Source organism: Mycteria americana, chromosome 2, assembly GCF_035582795.1.
Source record: "Mycteria americana isolate JAX WOST 10 ecotype Jacksonville Zoo and Gardens chromosome 2, USCA_MyAme_1.0, whole genome shotgun sequence".
NCBI classification, from domain to species: Eukaryota; Metazoa; Chordata; class Aves; order Ciconiiformes; family Ciconiidae; genus Mycteria; species Mycteria americana.
Genome location: NC_134366.1, coordinates 141,308,167 through 141,333,411, shown reverse-complemented (window position 1 = coordinate 141,333,411; position 25,245 = coordinate 141,308,167).

Sequence of the window (25,245 nt, the reverse complement as noted above, 5' to 3'; positions counted from 1 at the left end):
GGTGAGGGAGGGCAGTGGTTGTCTTTTACCTTAGCTTTAGCAAGACTTTCAATACCATTTCTCACAATATTGTTGTATGTATGTTGTATTACAATATTGTACTCTGGATCAGTAAAAAAACTAGTGGGATGATTGAGCTCAGTGGGTAGCAATTAATGGGTCGTACTCTAACTTGAGGCAGGGAACCTCCAGAACCACAGGGGTCTATCCTTGCGCCTCTTTCTACTATCTTTGACAATGATATGACAGAAGGAACTGAGTGCACCCCCCATCAAGTTTGCAGATGACACAAAACTGGTGGGACCACATGATACACTTGAGAGCAGAGCAGTCATTCATTAACTTTCAGAGTATTCAAGATCTTTCTGGAGAAGAATGTCCACTAATAAGAGTAAAGAAAGCAGGAGCTGAGATCAAGATTTCTAGTGCCATACTGAATGGTATGATCTTGGACTAGAAGTGATGTTGACGTATGGTGAATTTGTTTTTTAACAGTGAAGGCCTATGTAAAACATCTTGCAGGCTGAAAGATATGAGTCAGTCTCCTTCTGAAGTGACAGAATCACCACTGCAGATATCACCATTCATTATCCAGATTACTGATTAAGCCTTCAAAGCTTCTTCCATCAATATGGATCTCCAGCTTTTGTGGGGTTTTGGGGTTTTGGTTTCTTTTTTTTTTTTTTTAAATATCCTGAAACAGCCATTGCAGAATGTTCTCCCCTGAGATTAACAGAAATGCATATCCAAATCCTGTTACAGCATGGCACAGCTTTATAGGAAGCACAGCCAAAGAAACACCAGTAGGATTTGGAAGTTCTAGATAAAATTTTGGTTAGTGTAACTCTATGCTGATAGCATCTCTTCACCACTTGTCAAAGTGCTATTCCATGTGGAAGCATGGCAACCTGTTCATTAAAAGATATAGTGCAGGAAAAGATGCTGATATAGAATGAAAGGGAAAATTGCTTTGTGCCTTTACAATGGACCTTCCACAAAGATCTGTCTCAGTGCTGACGAACAGGGAGTCAATGACCCTGAACCAGAAGTTTTCTTCAGTACACAAGCTTTTTTGCCTTTAATTAGTATGAAAAGGAAAGAAAGCTGAAGGAAATTAGGCCTCACAGGGCACTGATCATACTTTTGGCTTCTTTTGTTGGTCCAATGGAAGATTTACATTGATTGCAATGTTGCAGTTTAATGACTGCAACACTTCATCACTGAATAGATTTTTTTCCCTCAGACAGGACGCTGTCAGTTGTGGATTGGACCTCCTTAGGGAAACTAAAGCATTGTAGCCTTGATTACCTCTGTAACACCACAACCATGAATAAAGTACTAGCAGCCATGTCTACAGTATTAAATGGGGTTTAGAACGCAATTCTTATATTCTGAAACATTCCTTCAGCTATTAATACCTCAAAATAATTGCAAAACTCCTGAGAAAAAATTAGAAGATGAGAAGAATTTGTCAAGTATATCTTGACAAACGAACAAGATACGTGAAATCAGAAAGGGGTATAATTTCTTGCTGAAAGAACCATTGTGCCTCCAGTCTCTAATAGGAGAGGACTTTCTGCTTATTCCTTGTTATCCCTCTCCATAACTAGAGCTGTCACAAGTTAGGACGGATCTGAATGCCCAGATATAAATTAATATTTCTTTCAAGACCTGCAATTTCCTACCAACATGCCTGAACAATGATCCAGAGGAAGAGATCTTAGGAAGAAGCCATGGCTCTCAAGGTCTTCTTAAGGTAATGACTATTAGAGAAGGATGATGCAAACTCAAAAGCCAATAGGGCAGGAAGTAGGTCCACACACATGTTCAAGTCATCCTATTCTAAGAATGAGCCTTGAACAGCCTAATGCCAGAATCCATTATCTTGGCTGCACTTCCAAAGGTGCAAAGTGGTTATTGTCAGGGGATTCTAGGAATACCGTGGTGTGAAGATAATTAACACTTTTCAGAGTGCTTGCTCTTCCCTGCAGTGGGGATGTACAGACTTTCCAGGATGGAAGCTGGAAGGAGGCTCTCTGCTGTGCCTTTCTATTTGTTATAAGAGGCCAAGATGTCTTGGAATAAAAGGAGTGGAAAGGGTATGGAAGTCTACTTTTCTGGCACCAGATGACACTACTAGTAAACATTTGTAACTCCACATAATTTTGTGTAATTTGCTCACACGGGTAAATACTAGCAAGATTATTTTCTTTTATGCAACAGACAGGGAAGGTGATGAACATTTATGCCCTTTCATTCAAATGGTTGATAACAACTGAGAGATGGGTCTACTTGTAAGCCCTGCCACCTCCACATGATGCACAGAATGTTTTGTTTTCCCATTTTCTAGGGTTTTTGATTGTTGTTTGTTTTGTTTGCTTGTTTTTTTTCATTTTGGGAAAACCATATAAGGCGGAAAAACCCAAACCAAAGCTTTCTGCTAAACACAAGGTGCCAGCCTGTAAGGAAAAAGAAACCAAAACACAACAATGTGTGAGAAATCCTTCACTAGAGAAAAGGCAGAATTTCCCCAGAGAAACTTGTAAAGGAATTTCATTTGAAAAAAATGTCTTATGCAAAGTAAAATGAGCCAGTCAAAAACATATTCTGAACTCAGTAAACTAGAATGTGAACAACTACTCTCAGAAAGAAAATTGGAATATGCAGGAAAGACTTTAAACCAGCTCAAAATGCTGTTCATAGAACCAGGCCTGAAAGAAGCTGTTGAGGTAAAGTTACCCTCAGGCAATCAGCCCCAACCTGACATAGACACGGGCAAATTAGTTGCACAAGTACTGTTAACAGAGCTCACTCTGCAGCAGAAACAACTGTATTCCAAGACGGAAAAACACAAGCTGGAGACAGCGAAGAAGAGGTAGGAGACAGACTGGGTGGCAGGGAGAGCTGGTGATGCTGCTCAGAAAGCTTCGGCAGCAAAGGACTAGGGGCAGTTAGTACAGGTGGAGCAGCCTCAGGCGGTCAAAAGGGAGGGAGTGGACACAAACCAGGGGCAATAGCTCCCAGTCCCCTCTCTGGAGACCTGTCTCAGTAAAATAGGTCTGTGCTGTGAAGAAGGATGCTATTTTAGCTAAGAACCTGTGTTAACATGCCAGTTTGTGACAGTACATATGGTCACGTACATGGGTAAGTAAAAGGGCGAGTAGGTTATTATGGTCTTGTGTAATATCTGAGGTGGAAATTTTCTTATCTTTACCTTCAATGTTAAGCTTCAGGTTTGCAAAACATGTTATGAAAGCCTTTGCATTACTGTTCTGTACTGATATTTTTGTCAGGAAAAGTTAAAATGGGGCTCTTTACATAGTAACATAAAAAAGCAAAAAGAGCAAAATATTCTAATAATTTAATTTATGAAAATAAAAATCTTTCATCCTTTGTTTTAATCCCACATTTACCACACAAATAAGGATGAGAAGAGCAAAGTAAAGGTATGAAGATGCACCACAAACAATACGGTAATAAATGTCACAACTTGTTTGAAACAGTTATGAAATAAGTAAAAGCAAAACATTTAACACTTACGTTGAAAAATATGCTTCAAGAATAGGTTTACAGTTTTAGCTTTGCATCTAGTTTTAGTTTTGCATCTCATGCTATAAAACAGCCCCATCTTTGATGGGTTTGCAATCATGTGAGACAATATTTTGGTAGGCAAAATTTTCAGAAACACAAAAAATAATTTTCAAATAAAACCACTGTCTGAATTGACATATAGCAAGACTCTTCTTAAACTTGCTTAACTTAGAAACTCTACAGATGTGCAGTTTGTCAGCCCCTTTATGTATAGCTAGGGGGCTTGGAGTGCTATGAACATACAGTAAGTTCTTGCATTTTACTGCATTTAATGTGGCACTGCCCCTTGTACCAAAGGTATTAAGCCTCTTGATCTTACAATCTCCTGCTGCTGCAACAACTGAGCAGTACATTTCAATACTAAGGAGGCATATCACTCATCTCCTTTGGGGTCTCCAGAACTCCTGCTACAGTGATGGGTATAGAGGCTTAATGCTGTTATAAGCATCTAGTATGGACAATTGTCACAATTTAATTAGCTGCACAGTCCAGTGTGTATTACAGTCAAGTATTTATGTCTTTAAGGATTCTGTGTTACCTCTGTGGCTTAACAGAAATCCTTGTAGTACAAAGTCAGGTGCCATATAACTATTTTCTTTAACTGATAACATGATTTCTCATAAAGTTCAGATTAAGAGATTTGCCTTGATGACTTTTGGTTTCTCTGATGTTATTTGCACATATTTATAGGGATGCAACTGCCATTGTTCCAAACTTACTTTGTAAACATATCATAACCACCACAAGTCAGGGTCCAATTACAGGCTAATGTGCTTTCTTCTATGCTTTCCACATGGTTGATATACACTTCCAGACAATTCGTGCTGCTATGAAACACTAAAAGAGGAAAGTATTCCATGGAGCATTTATATATTCAATCTTTAGCATGCCTGAGTGGGATTCACTTGACACCTATTGCTAACCTGTACGAATGCACAGGTCATTTATCTGGTTTGCTTGTGTAGTTTCTAAAGAGGACAGGCAATTCTGCAGTGTGATTCACCTAATCATTCCCTAAAAGTCCCTTTCTCTCCATTGACGATACAGGGAAGCTGGGGAGATTAGCTCCGACACAGACAGCGAAGCTCTGGCTGTCTGCAGTCATGATGTTTCAGCAGCTGCAGGATGACTCCAGCCCACGTGAGGTATGATGACCCTATTACACGGCGAGGGCAGTCTGAGGCCAGGCTGCCACATACCGCATCAGCCCTCGCTATTTGAGATGTCAGGGCTGAAGGAAGAACCCTCAAGGACTCTCGCAACTGTGACTATACCCAATGCATGCAAGCCCAATGCACTACAGCTGGGCAGGTAGGCAGTGCGTATAATATAGACTGAGTGCCAGGTACCCAACCTGTCCATGCCAGATCCAACAAAAAGACTATAAAACTTAAAATCACTCCGAATTTTGCTTCAGAATTTATCTCAAGCCCTTACCTGGGTGCGGGCTCACATCTGAACAGACCAGAGGTGAGGTGAGTTTGGACATGAAACGCTGTCAAAAATAATAAATAAAAAGTGTAAATCCACCCTTTGGTGACACAATAATTATATTGTTTGCAGCATACAGACAGATTGTAGCCTTATTGTACCCTGAGCACAACTAGGCCCCAGAGAGCGGGACAAGACTGGGTCACAGAAACCTCGAAAACAGCAAGCATTGATTCAGTGTCTCACTCACTAGAAAGAATTAACACCTCATACAAATGAAGGTCAAAATATCCTATTCAAGGATACAGAAAAATGCTATCAATTGAAATAAACGATTTGAAAGCAATAGAAGGTAGTACCTCACTCACTTTTAACCCTCTCTACAGCCAAAATCACGACCTACTATATGTAGAGAAAGCTTATTAGTAGAACCATATTTTGCACTGCTTATGGAACATAGTATAAGAACATCTTTGCAGGCTATGCAATGCACCAAGCATAATAATGTCCTCTAAAGAGTGTAATGCCAAGTATTATCCATATCTATTTCTAGTAGCTACCCAGCATGGACAAAAACTTTTTATACTGTGATACAGCTCTTGGAGATTCTCCAGTTACTTAAATGACAGAGTGCTTTGGTTTTGGAGCAAAAAACTTGCTGTGCTCTTTTCTTACTTACCATTTGTGAATTCCATGTGGTCACATTATGCATAACTGTGCAATGGCAGGAAGTGGAACAGTTCACCACCAAGTCCTCTGCAGCTACTGAATGGTTCCTTTCTTGAAGCAATTAATGCAATTTTCCCTGCTAAGGAGGGCATAATCCATAGTAAAAAGTGGAATAGCAGTTTTATGATATTATTAATTCATTTAATTTTGCCTTAATTGGAATTTTTCAGTACACAGAAGGAAGTCATCCACCAGCCATCTGTTCCTATATATTGCAGTCATTGCTAAATTATCCTGTATTTAACTTCTGTTAATAAGGTTAACATGGGAGCTTTAGCATAACACCATTGCTCCTCTCTGTACTATGTCCATTTAAGAATGTATTTCATTGCTACCCAAGAGGACTTCATAGGCAGAATCAACTTCTCTTAAAGTGTAAAAACCTGACACTGTTCCTTACTAAAACTTTTTGTCAGTGCTAAGTTAGAATAGCTTGGCAAGGAAGCAAAAAAGCTGATAGTTGACAATTTGAAGAGTAGATTAAGTAACAAGTTTATAAAGCTGACATTCTATATCAGTGAATTCTGAATACTGTCAATCTCTACTTTTATACCCCTAGAGTATTTCAACAATTAATGAATATATGAGGAAGGTTCTCACATGGACTACAGAGGTTTTACACTACTGTGGTAGCATAAAATCACAACCTGCGCTGGGACCTGGTGAAGGAGAATTTTTGCTGTCATACGGTTACTGTAGAGGAACTCATATAAGCTTGAACAAACATTTCCCAAAGTCCCCGTGTTGCCTTGCAGAAATCTGGAGTACATAATTCTTCAGAAGTAGCAAACTAAATTATCATTCACAGACAACAAAAAAAACCCCATTTGTTGTAGTGGAGGAAGCTGCTAAAATTATACAATGGTTCAACTTCACATGCCACCCTGCACTCAGTTTTGAAGTTGGAAATAATACAGAGGTGGCTGAAATCCACCTTAAATCTTCCCTAACACAGAGCTGAAAACTATGGCATGTCCAAAGTAACAGTTGCAGTATCTATAAAATGCATTTCAAGCTTCGTAACTGCCTTAGTTACTAGATTCCTCTCCAGGATGGATGCAGATAAGAATGACAATTATTAGGGATTGAATCTCTTCATAAAGAAACAGTTGAGATTGCTGGTACATTGAAAATCACACTCTAGCATGAAACTGAATTAAAACCAGAAATGAAATCTTAATGCTTTAAACAGCTACTTTGCTAATGAATATAAGCATTTATTTACATAGTTATAGTTAGAATCTCAAAACTATTTTTAGCTTTTGTTTCAGAAGATATGGCAGTCTGCAAGCAGTGTAAGTGAGTGCTAAATTGGGAAAGGGTTAAGATTACGCATTTCTTAATTCGCAACTCAAATTTGGGCTGAATTTATTTGGGTGGGGAGGAGGTGAGATAGAGGTCTCAAAGAAACACATGTAGTTTATATCACCATAATATACCCTAAGTTTCCTTTTACTCTAAATTTTATTGGCATCCAAACCAAAGCATTCTACATGGAAAAGTCATTAAAAAAATCAAACCCTTCTGATTTCACTTCCAATTTAAAAAGCTTTTAAACTGGAAAATTGTTCCTCAGAACCTGCATTATTGCTAAGATAGTTTCATTAAATAAATATGTATCACTGTAAAAAACAAATGCAAAGCAATAACTGCCTTGAAGGACTAGATTCAGTATAGACCAAAACACATTATAGCTGTCCTGGGTCTTCTATTTTTACTTGTAACCAAATGAAAAACTCAGTAAATAATATGAGCACATACATCAAAGGGATCTTCCAGAAAGTTAATAAGAAGCAAGGAAAAGAGAAATAGAAGGAAAAAAAGAAAAAAAAACCCCAGCAACAAAAGAACCCCAACAACGGAAAAACCACCAGCCTGCTTATGGCAAATTTGCTTGTAATAGGAGGTGGCTTGTTCAAGTATCCTTATAAAAGGGGCAGATAGAAGTAGGGCTTAAGTACTATATTTATAAACTCCTTTCTGATTTCCATGTCATGTTTGTTCAGGTTACTTAGCTGAAGATACTGCTTCTGTTACTATCATCTCTGCAAAGTCAATCCAACAGATTAAATTAAACCTTCTTTCTTTCTGCCTCACACATCATAAAAAAAAAAAAAAGTATTTCAGAAGGTGCGTGCTGTTTCTGCTATCTGTTGGTAGTGATGGATGAAACAGAAAGAATAGAGTTTGATTTAATCAGATAGCTTAACCTTGCAAGGAGAAGAAAGACACCTATATAATATATTCATGTGTGTATTTTATTTTCAGACATATGTGTCCATGCATAAGTATACATTCTAGACGTACAGGTCTATCATGTCTCACTTTTTATATTACAGTGAACATATAGAAAAGGCACAGTTTACTGTATTTCATGCACAAGTCTACCAATATTTCATTCAAATGATATTTTGTTAATCTTACATTACACAAAGTAGGTTCCCTGCCCAAAGGAATCTGCAGAGAAAAATCTAGTCAACACATTACAGAGGGAGAGGGAGAGCTAAACATTCTGCTTTTCAAAGAAAGCGTGCGTCGTAAACATTTAACAAGAGGGATTTCTCATCTCTTCAGTATATTTTCTGCATCCTGTATTAAGCTAATGGTTTCATTTTAAGAAGACTCGTGTTTTCACAGTTCCACCTTCATCCTTTCATTCCATTAAACATGATGGCCCAAATCCTGCAAATACTCATAGACAAATTCATATCATAATTTCGTATTAAAATTAAACATATATACAAATACTTTCGGTAATGAATTCTGTCACACACTATCAAAACAATCACAATATTTGTTGTCTATTTTTTTTTTGCAAAAAGTTGCTTAACTGTCTGCCTCAATAGATATATTGTGTAGATCTAAGCCCTGAGATTCATAGAAAAATGCATACTGTGTGCTTCCTTCATTCATTTGAAAATGGGAAGGGGATTGCATCATGAGCAGGCTGTTTCAATTATATTTTGATATTTTTTGCCATTTGAAAGATAGCATGTTACAAATCATGTCAGAATATTTTTCCTACTGGACTTTTATATCTATCCAACAGTCAAAATATTATTTGTGAAGCGTGAACATTTTAATAACTATTCTTCTGGTTTTGTGAGCTAGTTGACACTGTATAATAGCAGAAAAATGAAATCGTGTTGAAGATTTATCAGAACAAAACACTAGGAATGATGAATCACAAGTAATGAAGCAGGAGCTAAAGAAGAAAAAATGTGCAAGTTTTTGCTTGATTGAAGAAATGCTAATACATATTGGTATGTAAGTTGTGACATCCTGATACATATGTACAGATACAGCAGTATTTTATAATCAAAATAATGCAGTAGGAAATAATCCCTGGAAACAAAATTTGAAGACCTCATTATCTGTGTGGTGTTAACCAGATCAGCGCAGGCACGGAGTGAGTGCCTGGGGTCACAGCAAGGTCAGTTTAGGAATAAGAATTGCACACCAGGTCTGGGTGTAAGTGCTATACATACGGTTCAGAAGACATTGGAGAAAAGGAGGAGAAGGCGGCATATAACTTTACTGAGAAAGTTCAGGATTTGGTGGGAATTCATAAAATGAGGAGTTGCAATTGCTGTAAACGGACTGCCTAACTCGAAAGCACTGTGCAGCAGTGAAATGGGCAGCTTTTTGCTCTCCTGCTACCGAATATCCTTTGAAATTGCAGATCAGGGTCAGAGCTACAGAAGACAGACTAGAGGGGTAAGTGGCTAACCCTGGGTAGGAGAATCTACTAGGGTCAGATATCCAAACTGAATTAAATCCATCCATCCTCTTATGAACTCAGAAGAGAAGTAGTCTGACCCTCCACCATTTATATATAGTATTTACCATGTGCTAAGAAGGTGCGAAAGATCTAAGGGGAAAGAACTCCATTTATTAGCATTTTAAATCCACTTTTATGTGACATAGCAAATGTTACTATCTTCTGAGCCGGAACACATACTCTGAGCCAAAATATTATGAGAATGTCTTAATGGATTGTATGGCCGTCTTCTTATTTTGAGCCCTTATTTTGAACTGGACACACACTGAACAGGACTGACAGCTTAAAACATACAAGCAAAATACAGAAGCCAAGAAAGTATTTATCTAATTTCTGAGAAATAGGGCCACAAAAATTATCAAAGGCATGGAACACCTCTCCTGTGAAGAAAGGCTGAGAGGGTTGGGGTTGTTCAGCCTGGAGAAGAGGAGGCTCCGGGGACACCTTATTGTGGCCTTTCGATACTTAAAGAGGGCTTATAAGAAAGATGGGGACAGACTTTTTAGTAGGGCCTGCTGCAATAGGATAAGGGGTAATGATTTTAAACTAAAAGAGAGTAGATTTAGACTAGATATAAGGAAGAAATTTTTTACGATGAGGGTGGTGAAACACTGGAACAGGTTACCCAGAGAGGTGGTAGATGCCCCATCCCTGGAAATGTTCAAGGTCAGGTTGGATGGGGCTTTGAGCAACCTGATCTAGTTGAAGATGTCCCAGCTCACTGAAGGGGGGGTGGACTAGATGACCTTTAAAGGTCCCTTCCAACCCAAACCATTCCATGATTCTGTGATTCTACGAAATATGAAGGCCCCATCTACTGTATATTTCCTTTCCACACAATAGACTTTCTACCACCAGCACCTCTTTTCCTTAGGACTACCACATATACCAGGTGTACTAGGGTCTATTGTTATTCTCAAGGACATTTTTTCATCTTCTGGTTTAAAACACACCCTACACTTCTAAATACTGTCCCTCTACCTTTTCCCAAATAGAAAAGTGTTCCATAACTTCTCTTCCATACCAAAGCAAAGAGAAAAGCATTTCTATAAGGATGGCCGAAGTGAGCCCTTTTCCCAGCAGTGCAATACAGCAGCATCAGTCATTGCTGCAGCTGCCACTGGATCTAACATCCATGAGGCACAAGAGTTCAGAAGTGGCCTGTAGCTGCTGAGTCTAAAACTTCATTACTGGTTGCAGGTACTGACTGAAACTCTGAACTGCGTGAAATTATAATAGCTTTCCCAAAAACTCAAAACTGATTAAAATATCACTGGTCATAAGACTCAAATAAAATCAAACCCTGATTGCTAAGGGATAGAATTAGAAGAAGGGAACAAGTATTATTTTAATTAAAAGCCATGAAAAATGTTCTGAACTCAATTTTTTACCTGTGAACGGAAGACCATGCCCCTCATCTTTATCGTGAGACTTGAGGTATATACACACCATATGCTGCAATGCCATGTAGACAAGACAAAGCTAACCTGGGTTCCAAGAGCAGTCTTTCCATATTAGGGAAACAGATCAGAGAATCACAGAATCATAGAATCATAGAATCCTTTAGGTTGGAAAAGACCTTTAAGATCATCGAGTACAACCGTAAACCTAGCACTGCCAAGTCCACCACTAAACCATCTCCTTACACCACATCTACAAGTCTTTTAAATACCTCCAGGGATGGTGACCCAACCACTTCCCTGGGCAGCCTGTTCCAATGCTTGACAACCCTTTCACTGAATAAATTTTTCCTAATATCCAACCTAAACCTCCCCTGGCACAACTTGAGGCTCTTTCCTCTCATCCTATAATTTGTTACCTGGGAAAAGAGACCAACACCCACCTCTCTACAACCTCCTTTCAGGTAGTTGTAGAGAGCGATAAGGTCTCCCTTCATCCTCCTTTTCTCCAGGCTCAACAACCCCAGTTCCCTCAACTGCTCCTCATAAGACTTCTGCTCTAGACCCTTCAACAGCTTTGTTGCTGTTCTGTGGACACGCTGCAGCACCTCAATGTCTTTCTTGTAGTGAGGGGCCCAAAACTGAACACAGTATTCGAGGTGCAGCCTCAACAACGCTGAGTACAGGGGGAACGATCACTTCCCTAGTCCTGCTGGCCACACTGTTTCTGATACAATATCATATGATTTCCACAAAATAAGAAGATAACTTAGGCAGCATGAAGGTCTTCATAAATAATAGAGAGCTGGTTTACTTACATTCACTGGAAAGAATGCATGGAACCATACATAAGTTACATTGTGTTTTCTTTGACATGCTATGGAAAAGGGATTTCACTTTTCAACTTCACAGGATAAGATGGCATAGGAGATGAAAAAAACTCAGACAGTTTGATTTTTGACTCAATAATTTAACCTGCAATTTTCCATGAAAATTGCAAAATACAAAGTTGTAATAGCTTATTGTTATATATAAACAGATATATTCTTTTGCATCTACTTGAGTGGGCTAGGTCTAAAGGATTATTTTGTTCTACTGGAAATTATGTTTATACAGTAATCATAACACAAAACACACAAACTTAATAATACTACTTTCCATGTCTAATGTCTACTGTACCATGTACTGAGGTATCTGAAAGCAATTTTACAACTAGGAACTAGGCACAAAGCACCTCTGCTGATGTGGAATGACAAAACATTTCCTATTCTACCATTGGAAATGCTGAAGTACAGAATGGCTAAGCAACACATTTTCCAAAGTGATTCTTGGATTAATGTTTATGGGTTTTTGCATGTCGGACCCTAAAATATGCGTGGAAAAGTATCAGAAAAGTAGCAAACTCTTCTAGGAGAGAAGTTTCAGGTTCTGAAAAACTGGGGGAGAAAGTTGTAATGATTTCTACAGGTCAGATGAGACAAGCTTTTCTGGCATCAAAAGTGTAAATCTGTGTCCGATGCTTTGCTGACTTCAGTATATGCAAAACAAGTTTGTTTAGATTAATATATTTACTCATTCAAATGTTACCTGCTTCCAGTTGATACTCTCTTACACATTTAATTAGCTAATTTCATTTATTAGCATGTTTGCTTGTACTTGCTAATGCCTACATAATCCAGATGAAATTGGGCCTTGAGTGTGCTATGTGCTATTCAAATTTATACTAATAGACAACCCAGCTCTACATACACATTGATAGTCTAAATACACACAAGAGATACAAGGTGAGAAGAGTCACAGGGACACAAAGAAATAAGCCTTTCCCAAGCCATTTAGAAAGATAGTGATAGACCTGTAAAGAAAACTTGCCTTCTACGTTCCCAGTAAAGAAGTCTAGTCACTTAACTATTTGGCCTTTCATTTCTTTTTCTAGTCAGCTGATTTAAGGATAGGTGATTGAAAAGAGACTGTTGTACCTTCAAATGTATTAACAGATGGAAGAGGCAAAGTATGGAAAGCTACATTAGAACATGAGAGGTCTGCAAGCAAAGCACTCAAAATTCATGATATGGCACAGAATAATTCGCATGACATTGTATTCCATTCTTATGTGAGCACATGCTGTTTTTCCCTTCACTGTTGAAAGAAAAAAGTATTCAACACTGCTTCTTATGCCTATTGTTCAAAGCTGTGGCTCCTGTACTTCACACTGGCCAAGCTCTGCACTGAATAAAGATTTTACTTTCTTAGATTTTCATTTGATGCTCCGTTAGCTTTTAGTTTGCTCCATAAAGCTTTATATACTACCTGTAAGAAAACCCCTGTTTAACCAAGAAGTATTATGACCCCCCATTTTACTAACAAGTAACTGAAATGGAGACGTCCTTAGAAACTTCCAGCAAGTCATACACAAAGTCCCTGGCAAAGAAAGGGATGAAAGCCAGGTGTCCATGAAACCATGAAACTCATCTTTACCTTGCAGCTGATCCTTATTCCATTCACTGCACGCTATATACCTATTTCAGTGCAAGAAGCAGTAGACATCATTCTGTTTCACAGACATCATTCAGACATTGAAGAGTATAACACACAATACTCTATATCATAGCAATTCACTGTGCAGCTTAGACTTATTTGACACCAAGTGTGTTCAGTGAATGAGGCAGTGATCCCACAGAAATAATATACTGTTGCTGCGTAATTAAGAATGCTACCACAATGCACATACCACAGGTGATCATATAAAATAACCCCAAAAGCTTCGGTTTTGATATTTTCTGGCTTTTTGATGATTCATTTGGTTTATGTCTAAATATTACAATGAAGCAATATGTTAGACATCCCTGAGCAGGTAAGTTTACAATTACGTGGAGCAGCACAGCCTCTGAAGCATGGCACTGCACCTGGGCAATTAGCTCAGGCGTAACCTCAGTCTGAAGCAGCTTTATTGCTTCCAGTTCCAGAGTTAGCTCATTTAGTGCCTGTTTAGGAACTGCTCCGACAGGTACATGTTTACATTTTGTGTTCTGTGGGAAGGAGGGAAGAAGAAAATACTCCTTTGTGCCAAGCCTGAAGTAGGTAGTCAGGTACTCTCACCTCCCTCTACAGAATTTGGAGGGAATGGGACATCCCCAAAGCCCTGTCTCCTCAACAATTCATATCCCACCGTTTCCTGTTAAAGCTGAAATTCCACTGAACCTTGCTGTATGTGCATATGCACATCTAGCAGAATCCTGAAACACCGTGTATTCAATGGAAATTTCCCGTCAGTTTATATATGCTGTCAGAGCCAGCTATAATAAAGAAACCACAAGTTATTTGCTTTAATCTTCAACAGAACACCAGGGTTTTGGCAGGAGACACTTTCATCAGAAAGTTTATAACCACCAGTTGTGGATGTTTTCAGCTAACAGGCATACGTCAAAGGTAAATACAGTTTAATTATAGCATGTGTGTTTATTCTTTACTAATGAATTTGATTTTCATTAAACATATTTAGTAATCAGGGAAAAAATATATTCCCCTAATTTGCATCATCAACTTATAATTAATTCAGTTAGCTCTCAGCCTTGTTCATTCCCTGGAAAATGTTTTGCCAAGCTGCTCACATACATACCTTACTTTTTCAGAATAAAACACTGGAGTAAGCAGCTGACACAGAACATGCTTATTAAGCAATATACTTTAAAACATATTTTGCAAGGATAGATTGTCTTTTCAAATACCAGAGCTCTAACTTTTCCAGCAGTTTAGCTCCTGCTTCTCCATCTTTGAAGCTTCTACTGCTACAAAACTTCTCCAGCTTCACATTTAATTCTATTAAAAAAAAGAATTATATTTAAATGTACTCTGAAAATGAGAAGATGTTATCCTATGGGAAAAGAAAATTACTTCAAAAATCCATATAAAAAACTTGAATCTCAGATTGGAGTTTCCATACTGAATATTTACTTTCTTCCTTATGTTTCCAAAAGAAACGTATTGCACTATTGCACTGGTAGAATGACGAAAACAATGCTGCATTCTGTGCCTTCTCAATTATCCTTTGTCCCTTCATAAAGCACAAGCCAAAGAAAATTGAGGCATACAAAAATAAGGGAAACTTTCAATCAGCAAAATAATTTGCCAAAGACTACAGTGTAGTCAGATCAGTTACAACTTTTCAGAGAACTGAAGACATCAGTAATGTTATTTAGGTTTTAACATTATTGAAAAAGCTTAATTCAACCTTTTTGTTGGGTGGGCCAAGTGAGCTATTTTAACAGATCTGAGTCATCTGCTCTGTGCCTTGAGCGTGCTGCCTCAATCAACGTGTATATTTTACTAAGATTTTAAAATTATAATAATTAACATCACAATTTTAGACAGGAAGGGACAATCTGGCTCATCAAATCAAGTCCCTGCTATGACAAACAGACATGATGTACCATCCCATTCAACTACTGGTGTCTTAACTGCTTAGGTACTACTCCTCTCATCAGAAGTGTGTTCCAGAATCTGTGAATGTTAGAAACCATCTTACTATTTCCAGGCAAAATATGTTCAGGGCAAGTTAACAATGTTGACACCCAGTTATAACAGCTCCTCTGGCTGCCTGGTGTTTAAAACTTCTGATGTTTTTATGTCAAAATATCCTACGTTCAGCCTTCATTTTCCTAGGCTGAACAATCCAAGCTCTTTCAGCATTTCCTCTTCTCCTTCCCCTGATCATCCTAGTAACCTTCCTCTCTACCTTTTCCAGTCTGAATTCTTTCCTGAACACAAATTGATCCTCAGCAATTAGTTTTACAGATTTGTTATGGTTTGGGCCCCTGTTGTACACTTTGCAACCTTCTGACATAAAAGTACTACATAAAAGTGGTTTTTTTAATTAATAGGGTACCGTCTCTGACTTGTTAGCAATGCCTTTGATGATACTTGCAATTCCACGTGCTACCTTTTCTGTAGGTTTCATGATTCCCCAAATGTACATTGTTCCTTGACAAATGCAGCATAAGACTCACACCTACCTTGAAAGGTACTTCCAACACAGGCAGTACAAAGAGAGAAGCCGAAGAGAGGAAAATAATAGTACTCCAAGGTGACATTTAAGGGAGCTGAAAGCTGAAGGATAAGAGCTAGCCATAGAACAATACACACAGTTTATGAAAATTATCTGAAGTTATGAAAATGCTGCCTGTGTTCATCCCATTTACAGATTTCTGCAATCTTTTCTCCCGAGCAACAGTACAACATCTGCAGGAACAGTAGCAGGTGGTTTCTGGGAGGAGGGCCAGGCATAGAGACTTGCAAACAGACTGAAAATAAAAGTGGGAGGCAGCCACTTTAGTGTAGCAAAGATACTCTCTCATGTTTGTTTTTATAGGTCCAGGCATCTAACCTTTTTCAGACGGATCGCAGCTGGCCTCTCTAAAACAGCTTTAAATCAATGTATCGGTTAAGAGGTTCAATGTCTTAGGGGGGTAGAGGTGCCTGAAGGTTCGGAAGGCAAGATCCACATAGCAATCCCAAAGCTGTGCAATCAAAACTCTTGCAGCACCATACACTCTCACTGACACACCTTTCCCCTAATAACCTCTGGCTTTAAAACGTTTATCCTTACACTTTCAAAGTCCAGCAAAGGATATTAGCCTCTCAGTAGACTGCCATTAAAATGTTGCATGCCACTTTGAAAACCTAACTGGTAGAGTTTTAGTGTCAATAACCAATTTTTTTTTTCTGGTAAGATATAATTGCACTGCTCTTTGGGACACAGCTCCAGTATTTCTTACATCTTCATTAATTACGTATTGTAAATTTACAATTTGTAATGTCACACGGTATGAAATACAGGCTGCAAATCCCTGCCGTTTATAAATTCAGCTTGTGTCCGTTCATGCTGTCAAATGCCTGTGAGTCTCAGAATGAAACTATGCTTTATTTATAGGAAGAATTCGTATTTTTCTAACTTGCAAATGTTGAGAATCACACCTTCTGCACAGTAGGTATTTTGTTTATTTTTATACCGTTATTGGCTTTTGTTTCCCAAAATAGGAGCTGCCCAATTCAGGAAAAAAAAAAAGCATTCTATTTGTTTTTTTATTTAATAAAAATTTAAAGCTAAAAGCTGCTTAGCCACAAGGGAAGCAACATAGAGCAGCAGTAAAGCCTCTATTTTTAAAGCTGTCTTTTATTTCTGTAATGCTGATGGCCAAACTTAAGCTTTAAGTAACACGTCCCCTTGTGACCAGGCTGCTTTCAACTTTTCTATTTTATTAAAAGAGCTAAATTGAGGGTATTCTGTGAGCCTAATTTGGAGTTCAGTTGTTGTTTTTAAATAAAAAAATGAAAGTCAGAAGTGGTCTAGTCATCAGGGAAGCAGTACATGAAGGTAAGTTGGGGATAACCCATACTGTGCTGGGACTACAAAGTGTTTGGATAACATTTGTGAGATGGGAAGTGTTTCGTTATGGAAACGTCAGAAAGTGAGAATATGTGTGGCAGCAAATAATGGGGTTTATCTCTTTGCTTATTCAATTGTTATTTCAAAACACCTGCTTTAAAAAGTCATTAAAAGTACAGTCTTAAAGTGTTGCTGAAATGCTTTTGCTCTCATCTGATTTGCTTTTTTCCTCTGCTTAGAAATACTGTAAAATATATTTTCATCCCAGCAATTTGGAACTAGCCATAAAGAACATGTTCTCAAAGCTTCATAGGCACATAGATAATCCTGTACTAGAAGTATTAGTTTAGGAGGTAAAAAGAAGGTGTAAGTAACAGATAGTTTTCTCATCATCCTGTAATTTCAGAATAGCTCCTTGCAACAGCAGACATTGCAATGGCTTTAGGCTTCGGCTCACACCGATTCTGAGCCAGAGGACACAGAAACGGATTGCAACCTCACCAAGGGTATATTGGGAGTAACGGTAACTGCGCAGGGCAGTTATACAGATCCTGTTGAAGTTCAAGAAAACACACATTTGAGAAGTAAGCAACAATTATGGATTCTTTTACTTCCAATCACTTACCTATAATGTCTGCTTACCTTGCTTGAAACATCTGTCACCAGTTGTACAATGCGGGCAGTGAAAATTTTGGTATAAGCAATTGTTTCTAATAGATGCATTTTCCTCATATATCAATTCATTGGTATCTGAAATAGCATACTAAGAAGAAGCTGCAAGCACATTCTGTTAGACACAGGGGTGACACGAGTTAATTTCATTGCTGTCAGGAGATATCTTGATGGGTATATATTGTGCTTTATCATGAGTTACCACAGCTGCAAGGGATTATTTCTTCTACTAATAATGGCATAATAGAATACCATAACTTGTCACAAGATTTCAAGTCAGCTATGAAATTAACCTATTTCATCACTGAAAAAAAAGGTCCCTACTGATTTTTTTTCCCTTTTTTAATGGGACTTTTTTGCTCTTGTAAATAGGAATTATGAAAGTTTCAAGGAACTGTGGAATGGCTTCTTTTCTTGCATAAACCTTACATGTAGTTTCTAAAACTCACCCATCGTATTCTGTGTTCACAGATAATGTGGACCACATCACAATTTTATAGAAAATTAACAATTAATAGCTTAAGCCAATAGTAACTAAAGGAGTAAAATCTACCCTCTGGCTTATGTCCCATTGCCCACACGGCAAAAGGTAATGTCCGTGTTTCTTGCAGCATCCCCTGGAGACCATCAAATCCACAACACTGAAGAATGACTTTTTCAGAAGTTCTGACAACAGCATGCCAGGCCCTAATTTGTAGTTCTTCATCCCCTTTTAGGATGTAACGGAACAAGATAAAAATGCATCACTAAATGTCGTGGTTTAGCCCCAGCTGGCCCCTAAGCACCACGCAGCCGCTCGCTCGCTCCCCCCCGGTGGGATGGGGGAGAGAATTGGAAGAGCAAAAGTAAGAAAACTCAAGGGTTGAGATAAAAACAGTTTAATAGGGAAAGCAAAAGCCGCGCATGCAAGCAAAGCAAAGCAAGGAATTCATTCACTACTTCCCATGGGCAGGCAGGTGTTCAGCCATCTCCAGGAAAGCAGGGCTCCATCACGCATGATGGTTCCTTGGGAAGACAAACGCCATCACTCTGAATGTCCTCCTTCCTTCTTCTTCCCCAGCTTTATATACTGAGCATGATGCCATATGGTATGGAATAGCCCTTTGGTCAGTTTGGATCAACTGTCCTGGCTGTGTCCCCTCCCAGCTTCTTCCGCACCTGGCAGAGCATGGGAAGCTGAAGAGTCCTTGACTGGTGCAGCAACAACTAAAACATCTCTGTATTATCAACACTGTTTTCAGCACAAACCCAAAACATAGCCCCATACCAGCTACTATAAAGAAAATTAACTCTATCTCAGCTGAAACCAGGACACTAAAGTAGCTCATTCTTAGGGAACAAGATGCTTTTCACTCCTGGGTGAATTTTATACCCATTTAGAGAACTGAATCAGCTCAGCAAAGAGCCAGAGGTGTGCTACAGTAAGCACCAGGGAGGCCCTAGAAGGTGCCCGAGGGATGGAAAGCTCACAACTGCCTCCTCCCATGGCAGCAGGCCATTAGGCTGGGTCACCTCAGCTTGTCTAATCAAGGTCCATTTAAAATAGAAGTAATTTTTGAAGCTGGATGGGCCCAAATTGCTACAGGCCAACAGGTGAGAAACTGAAAGAGCTCTGTATGCAGCCACAGCTAAAAGGTGCAACACTGAAATTCCAGCATTGAAGAGGCATACCAGAGATTACTGCAGCGAAGTCCCCAACTCAATGAGATATTTGAAAGCCACTTAAGAAAAGAGTAACTGCTGCTGACCATTTAAAAGTACCCAGGTATTTAAAGACATTTGAACAGTTTGTCTTACTGTGAAACGCAAGTTAAAAATATCAACATTAACAGAGAAATAGCTTATACATCTCCTCTTAAGGTTTTTCAAGTAATTTGGCAGCAATAGGTCTGTTTTATCTGGCGGGAACTATAGTTCCAGTTTCACCATGGCCATGACTGTACAGTTCAGATCAGATCCAAAAGCGGTGTTTACAACATATTGCTGAATTGCTCTGACAATGTAGCGTGTATATCAAATAGGAGGAACAGAATATCTTGCATAAGACCACATCGAGGCAAAAGAGCAATCATCAGCTACTACCCTCTGGTTCTTTCCTGAGAGAAAAGAATAGCTCACTCAAGTGCCTCTCAATAATTCTTGCCAGGGTTTCCAGCAAGGTCAACAAAGCTTCATGGTCAATGGCTAGTAAGAGAGTGAAAGGATTAGCAAAAGCATTTAATTTTTGTCCATTGATGACAGCAGATCACTGAGCAATAAGATTTCCTTTCTTATTATCAGGGTCACGTAGAAGAACTGTTCCTGCTGAAGTTGCAGGAATTAAACTTATAAAATATGCTTTGTAAAATTTAGGGGAGAAGTTAGATTTGATTTTAATTGTTTAGCAAACCCCAAGAGCTATAGTTCATAAATTAAAAGGTTTTGTGAGCACAAACATTAATTGAGTTATATGTGCTTTCTGAAATGTACTGTCAGTTGGTTCTTGAAAAGATTAATGTTCTTGTGATTCCTTTGTATGCATGTCTGAATTCTCTGCTCGTCCCTGTGGGTTCTGTTTAGTGGCATTTAGGTTCTCTGATGGAGCAGATGACTTTTTACAGCTGACAGTGTTGTAACAGGGATCAGGAAAAAGCTTATTCCTCTGACCCCCCAGTCTGGAAGAGGAACTAAAAATGCGGATATGGGTAGAAACTGCTATTTAATGTTTTCATTGTGTTGATAAAATCGGGCTTATTTTCTCTGATGAGAGAGGGCTAAGCCTTGCCAGAATCTTCCTAAAGCCTGCTGAAGGCACAGATCTCCCTGCTGGATTTTGTTTTCTTTCTTTGTTTAACAGATAGAATAATATTTCCAGGGAGGGGGACAGGCAGAGGCAGGGAAATGTTGCTTATGGAGGTGGTGGTGGGGGGGAACACACACCTGGTCTTTGTTTTCCTTTTCCCGTCCCTTCATTTATAACCCAGGGCTTGCTCCAAAGTCATCACAGGAAGTCTCCCCCCACCCTCTCCCCTTGTTAGTGAAAGAAATTTCTACCTTAATAACTGCTCTTTCCTCTGCCTCTTCACCAGCAGTTATAGTCACAACTTTCCATATTTTAATGATGTTTCTATATTAACAATCTGGGAATTATAAATGTTTTACGGGTTTCTCTGGCCAGGTCTGTGGAGGGAACATCAACAGTAACTTTGTTTAGAAAAACCTCAGGAGACAGGCTAAATGCTGCTCTTTCTAAGACTTGAGGGAAGTCTGAGATATTGTGAAAACTTGCTGGGGTATTTTTAGGAAAAGGAACAGTACCTCTTCCCTTAAACTTCCCCTATCTCTCTTATCCTTCCTATTCAAAAGCTGCCTACAGACAATTAGTTTAAAAGATGCTATCAAAATTTGCATTTTAAATTTGTAATTAAAATTCGTTAAAATTCTTTGTGTTTGCTTAAAGGCTGCAAGTTATACTATCACAGCTAACATTTGGTTATTTTTACTGAAGACTTGACAGAAATTTTTGTCCCCATTTTACTGACTGTGGACATAAGTAGGAACAGAATTCAACTTTCTAAGGACGTCTCCCGAGTAACTTACCTGAACCGAACATCTTCAGCTGGGCTCCCAAAAGTGAAGGACCCCAGCTAGGTCAGTACAAGAATTTGGGCTGCGAATCGTGGTTTGTACAGCCTCCGAGTGCCCGGTGAAACTGTGCTGGAAGCTGGACTTCCCTGGGGTCTGCCTTCTGTATTCAAACCACGAGATAGATAACCTTCTTCCCTAAGTAGATAAATTACAAGAGGGAGTGAGATCAAACTCTAAAAATCTTAGGAGAAGTGAAGAAATGGGCCCTCCTGTGAGGATCAAGAAGGCTAATTGTGTAGTAAAAAAGCTACCAGCTGCCTAATAGCAAAATTTAATAGAAAAAGTACAAAGGCCTCTTTTACCCATCAATATGTGTTTAGTCATAAACCAAAATATACCAGTGGGTTAGCCGCCAGTACTGGGCATTATCTAGACATATAGGGTATGTGTCTTCACGTTTCTACTCAATGGACTTACACCATGTAAAGAAGACCCGTAGATTCGTCCTGTTTGCCAAGTGTTTGAGTGCCTCACCTTCAGCAGAAAGCAATCAATTTTACAAAAGCAAAATACAAGACATCTGACCTGCCAAGAGGCCTAATAACAGAGCATTGCCCTTTTCACTGGTAAGAACAATATTCCCCAAACCTTAGAGTTAAATTGAAATATACATATGTCCCGATATGTACGTTCTCAGAGAGTTTAAGATGGTTAACATCTATGGTTAAGCACAGAGGTCCCAGTCAGTAACTGAGACCACATCTCTGAACTGCATTTTAAAAGGCAGATTTTAATTACTACTGCAGGGTAGATATAATTTATTGTTACCATTGGCACTCTTAGAAGCCATTTCATTAAATTCCAGGTATCAACAACAAAATGAGTAACGACCTAATTAAATATAGTACAACACAAACTCTCATTGGGGCCTGAGTCTCGTGTGGCATACAAGACTGGAGAATAGAACGGGCAAGGGAGTCCCTGACAGCTGCCACAAGATCGTAAGGACCTGCCAATTTAGAACCATCAAGAAATTCAATACTGTTTTATAAAGTGGATTAAGTAAACCACATAAAATCTCTGTGTAGACATTCTCTTTCATAATTAAAGTTTCCTTATTCCTTATTCCATTATAAGGTTTAATATATTTTAATTGTTTTAATTCTGAATGTGAATGTCCAAAGAGAGCTTGAATGTAGTTGCACTAATTTATTTTAAAGATGCATCTTTAGGTGAGTTCAGGTCCTGAATGTCCCTCCCTTTCACCCTAAGAAGCTTTAAATAAGCAACAGCTTTAAACTGCAGTTTGACAAGGACAGGAAACAACTTTCAGCAGCTCCCTTCCCCTTCTCTTCTTTGTATCTGGTGCTGATGAGCTGTTCATATACTCTCCTCCCTTTCCCATGCTAGGACCATCGCACGGGGTGGCAGAAGCGTTACACAAACACAAGCAGAATCACCTGATTTCTCCCTAGGGTATGAACCAAAGACCATTGAAGCTGCGTGGGGTTTTTTTGTTTTTTTTTCTTTTTTTTTTTCTGTAGTGCTGCACCTGAAATACGGCAGCATTCTTCAGAGGTGAGCTAAAGTTTGTGCCTGTTCTTATTTTGTTTGAACTACTTCACTCCTTCCCAGGATTCAGCTTGTATAAAAATGTGCTGAAGTAATAAGAATGTACCCTTTCCCCCATTCATTTGTGAAACAAAACTCAAAACAAAACAAGACCATTATGTAGATCATGATGCATGTATTTCACATATTTCACTTTAATTTCAGTCAAAGTGCCTGGGAAAACAAAACAAAACAGCAATCTACTTTCACATGCAAAAAAGAATAGTGATATTGAAAGATGAAAGAGGAGGGATTTTTCATATGCTATGTGAAAAGGGACAAAATTCCCAAGTTAAAAAACAAAAAAGCCAATGTGATTTTTGTGCAGAACACACAGCTGTAATTCCTATATTAGTAATAATGATAATTTTCAGGTTTTTCTCAGACACTATAATGTGATTGACATTCCAAGCAATGCATTATCATTGATCCCCTGCCTGGTAGAGAAGGACAGGTGTACACATTTCTGGCCAGATGACTTTGCAATTTGGTAGGTGAATCTCCTTTTTAATTTTTTTTTTTTTAAGAAGTCTATTTCTTTTACCAGTGTGCTTTTCTGAGATACCCTGATTCTAGATCAGCCGTTGCAACCCAAATGCACTTACAGTGAAAGCTGTGTGAGAATTCTCCCTGGGCTTCTGGGAATGCCAGATTGATTTGTGTTACTAGCGTTTAGTAGAGCAGTAGGTTACTACAAAAAGTGATTTTGAGATACGATCTCAAGTCGAAATCCATAGCTGTAGGGAGTGATACTTTGAACTGGATATTTTTCCTGCATTTTGGGACCCTTGAATTGCCATCAATAGTCAGAAAGCATATCCTCCTAAAGTAATCCTAAGATGTTTACACTAAGTAGATGGGGAAACCCAATTCAGCCAAGGTATTAAATTAAACATTAAAGCATTTTAATTTTTTTAGATATTATTTACTGAAACCTGGGTAAGAGAATGCAGTGAACTGAAAATACCAAGCGAGGGACAAAAATCCACTTGACAAATCAGGTCACTAAGGAACTCTCTGAGGCTTAAGCTGTTGAAAAGACTTAATTTTTTAAGACAACCTTTTTTTCCATCATGCTGCAACATAACCTTTTCTTTCTTTCTCCTCTGTCCCACTCAAGCTGCTATACTTTAGGATCAGTTCACTCTGTTGAAAACCCATTGTAAAAATGTCAGGGTTCATATAGCTCATTGCTATAGATGACCTTGTAGTACTCTTTGCTCTTACATCACTTCTTTTAATTTCACCTTCCATTAATCATCCCTATTACTTTCTAGTTACAATGCATCTATTACACTGTTGTTGGATTTTTTTTCTTTTCTCTACAGCTTCCTGCTCTCCTCTTTTTCTCGGGCTTTCTAACCTTTTTCTTATTTTCCTTTTTTTCTTCTTATATAATTTACTCTTTTCATCTCATGCACATTTACCTTTTCTTATAGACACTGCTTGTGACAATTTCTTTAAAATTTCTGCAAAACCTATGTATGTTCAGTAAGTCACCTTACAATATAGCACTGTTCTCAGCAATGTTATTGCTATATATATTATACTTCATCCTGCCTTACTTCTTTTCATGTAGATGCCCCGGTATGAAGCAGTCTTCCTTGTCATAGTTGCCATACATCCTGCTTAGCCCTTTATTTCTAAGCCATTTTTATCTTCCACATCCTATTACCTGTACATTCTCAAAGTAAATTTGTACTCTTGAGGAAACTTAACATTTTGGCCCTCTATTTTCTAGCTAACCTAAAACGCTCCTCCAAAAATAGATTCTTTTAAACACCTTGCTTCTTTTATAATTTCTTTCATTAACATCATTTATTCCTAGGGATTTTAAAATTTATATCAATAATTTTCTTAGACTTTAAAACCGTATTCTTTGTTTCTCCATTTCTAACTATCCCTCCTCTCCTTAAATGCCATAACCTGACATTTTCCTTGCCTTTTTAGTAGTTACTGTATCTCTGCTTTTTAGCTAAATGCAGTTTAATTTTTGCTTATAACTTTCTGGTAAATGTTGACTGTGTTTGTTCTCAATATCTGCAGTAAAATTATACATTTCTATTAATCTCCTAAGTATA